This window comes from Drosophila novamexicana, unplaced genomic scaffold (assembly GCF_003285875.2).
Source record: "Drosophila novamexicana strain 15010-1031.04,08,12 unplaced genomic scaffold, DnovRS2.1 tig00000108-arrow-pilon, whole genome shotgun sequence".
NCBI lineage: Eukaryota > Metazoa > Arthropoda > Insecta > Diptera > Drosophilidae > Drosophila > Drosophila novamexicana.
Window position 1 is genome coordinate 4049348 of NW_020824772.1, and position 4092 is coordinate 4053439.

Consider the following 4092-nt stretch of genomic DNA (forward strand, 5'->3'; position numbering starts at 1 on the left):
GAAACCAACTAAATTACTTATATATATATATATATATATAGAGGGTAAGCAGTGGTCGACCAAGCAGCAGAGGTCAAGGGTCGGGCAATATAATGATGCCTTCAACTCCACACGTTACAGTATTTTTTTAAACAGATTTTATTATAGAATTCGTTGCGAGCAGATTAAAATCAGTATCTTTATAGTAGTCCCTTCTGTTGGTGCTGATGTCTGAAAAAGAGTACGAAAATGCTTATTAATAATATAAAACAGAAAGTGCAGAACTGTTTATTAACAAACTTATGGAAAGAGTTAAAATATGCACTCAACTGTAAGAAATGATACATGTTATGAAGTACTGCAATTAGTAGAGCCTGTAAGAACTCTCATATTCCAGTATGTAAACAACCGACAAATATTGACACGACTGCACAAACGTGTATGGGTTCGAAAAATGCAACTTAAAAACCAAATGCTTTAACACATTTTTGGTGTTTCGTTTACTGATTTAACGGAACGAGAAGTATTTCGGCAAATCATTGTAAATGACCAATGGCTGGTAGCAGCCAGAGCGCTGTGTGCGCCCGGGATGGGCCGCAAATATACTTACTTGCATACATATTTGCAGGAGCGTAGTTGCGAATTTTCATAGTCTATTTCCCTTTAGGGAAATTGGCAAAAAAAATGTAAATAACTGAAAAATGCTCACAGAAAAACAATATTTTTTCGTGGCGTACTTTCGACATAGCCGCCAAAGCTTCAAAAAATAATAATAAACCACAGTCATTAGCTATATATAAAGCAAGAGTATTTTTTTCTGTTGATGGTAATATTTATTAATTACTATATATTTATATTCTTATTCAACATTGAATTTTTGCCGAACAAAGCCACATACGCATGAAATCAATACGCTTTGGAAGCAATAATAAATTCAATTGTTTATGCCCCTACAGCATGTCCTTGCTACGCCACTGAGCGTGTGAATATGAATGTCTGTACATATGTATATAGAAAGATATACACACACACACATATATATATATATATATATTTATATTGTAAAAGTTGTTGTTGCCGATGCTGCTGTTGCTGGCCATTTCAACATTGTTTTATGGTTTTGGCAGCATTTAAAAAGCGAATTCATTAAATTGTTGCACAAAACTGGCATACGCCCCGTTGTCAGTAAAACAAACAGAAATCAGCGAATATATATTATTATGTATGGTACAGTGATTGTCTGCATACACACATTCAAATGTAACACAACAAAAGAACAACAAATACAAAAATAACATTTCTAGCATTTAAACATAAATTGCTTGTAATTTAAGAGACATGTTTATAAATATTTCAATGTTTTCCAATTTTGCTTTATGATCATCATCTTAGTCTTGTTGCTTTGGCGATGGCATTTCATTGGGTGTAATATTGTTTCCCACTCATTTGCAGAATAAATTTATTGCAAAGTGCTTGTGGCTATTTAACGTTTTTAATTGAAAAACTTTTGTTTTTGTTGTTGACGCCGGTGCCAGGCTTCGTAGGACTGCGTACTGCCTAGCTTCTTCTGCTGATTCACAGCAACGGGCAAGACAGGTTGGTCACCGCTGGTTGTGGGGCCGACTAAGTTGCTGCGGCTGTCGGCGACAACTACTTGCAGCCACTTATCATAATTAGCCCTGTGCTAGTGGTGCAAATGGTGAAGTTTTGCCTCAATATACTAACCAGAGGTGCCCACTTGCGCCACAGAGCCATTAACAACTTATTGCCAATAGGTGGTTGGGTGGCTGGCTAGTTGGCTGCTTGGCTGCTTGGCAAAAGCGTCATTATCCCTAACTTTGCTGCTGCCGATGCCAACAAAGAAAGTGCTTGTGAATACATTTTCATAACGAGAGCAGTCAGTCACTCGGACTACTTATTGTTTGTACGAGCGGCTTCATCATTATGGACAGAAGTAATCAATTGCAGTCCATTAGACTTTGCACTCGGCTGCAGACAAAGAAGAGACAAAACGGACTTCTATTTTGCGTGACTATTCGGCATGGAGAATGTGTCTGTGTCTTTTAACGTTCTTCTCCTGACGTTAATAATAAAAAAAAAGTATTGGTTTTTATGCTAAAAGTGAAAACGGAGCGTTTGTTAGCTAGGCAGTGAGTGGACCAATTCAATTGTCTTCGCTAATCTACATATAACACGTATACAAACAGAAAATTCAATTATATGCATCGATTAGCAGGACTTGTTTTCAATGTTTTGATATCCCATAAAAAAAATAAAATAGAAAGAAAATATATTTGCGTTGGACATTCATTTGCTTGTTTATCCAACGCATACTCACCATACGAGAATACAGTAAATTTATTTAATAATAATACGTATATTCGTTTATTACCCTGTTTTATATCTTAACCCCAAGAATGAAAAATAATCGATAACATCTTTCACAATTGCTTTAAATTTGATTTTCTGTATGAATTCAATAATCCCATTTAGTTTATTAAACAATATGTGTTCCGGTCTCCAGCTGAGCTTGTCTTAGAAAAATGTTGCAATAACAGCAAACTCGTATTTGGCTCTCGCATATACATATATATATATATATATGTAAACAGTTAGTCGAATTGGAGTTGGACTGGAAGAAACATTTACTTGGCTAATGCAAACAAACGCATCTATTCGCGATTATTTGGCTGGTTCTCTGCGTGTGCTTAACAATTTCTAAAGTTTTCAACTATTCTTGTGTGTGGTATGGCTCACTTTCTTTCACTATGAACGATTATATTTAACGGTGATAGCACATTCAATATGTGTTTGGTATTTAATAATTGATTTATTTACTGGGTACTTTTATCTGAGTACCTAATTATCTAGAAATCAGCACTGGGTCTTTGAAACCTGACGCTAAATGGAATATGCCAATTACAATTCTTTCTTTCGGCTGTCACAGATCTCACAGTTTATTTTATTTTCATTTTAGCCATTTTAATAGTATAGCTTGTATTTCAGCGGAAAAATGAACCAAATACTAACAAGATTGAAATTTAAAAACACTTAGTGCTTGTTTCCTTACAAGCTCTAATTTAAAGTATTTTGCTCTCTTACTCAATTCTATTCCACTGAAATTTTGATTATTAACTATAGTCAGGGATCTCTGTTTAACTATTCAGAATGCACAAATCGTATCTTGAATTTTGTATTTATCCTAATTCGTAACATTTAATAATTTCAGTAATTTGTTATTATTTACCATTTTTGGTTGTAAGGCAAATAAAACTCTTAAGTTATGCTCCCCATGGATACTTGTGTCCACGATGCAAACGTTTTGCTCTTAAGACTAGAAATTCATGAAATATGAGTACTATATATATATTGTATATATATATATATATTAAACTGTATTATACTAAGTATACCAATGTATTTGAGGGAGTTCAAAATATGCTTGTTTTTGGTATTAAAATTTATACTAAATGTGTTGATTTCTCTAGATGCATTAAAACAATGGGAAATTCTCGTATGCACGAGTACGTGTCGCGAGCCTTTGCCTATCTTAATCCATTGAAGGTAATTTGATTTGGTTATGATTACAGAATAGCCTCTAAACTGTCATTGTATGATTAACCGCAGAAATATGCGTAAGTTTTAATTTCAAATGCTACTAACTTGATTAGATAAACGGAGCGACAAGTGAGTGTTACGTTATTTACAAGTAGAAGAGGTCTTCGACCTCTGGCTCTTGGTTTCTTTCAGTTTCAGAGCGATAGTTGAAAACGTTTGCTGGCATCTGAAACTGATCCTAGAAACATTGGCTACGACCAGACGTAGACATTTGTAGGCCGCTGCTAATGGTGGGCGTGGTCGAGCGAGTGTCACTGACAGTATTCGGCGGCTTCAAAGTGTGCCCAGTGTTGGCCAATAGAATGGAGGCCGGTCCTGGCGAGGCAGTCACTGTGATCGCTGGTATGTCCGACTTGTTGCTATTGGTGGGTGTGCCCGCACGGCTGCCAGTCGATTCAGCCACTATGGGCGAGCCCAGACCCATGGTGGCTGACATCGGCAGCATGTTGAAATTCAAGTGCGGCTGCGGCCGTACCGCAATGGCGATAGGCAGTG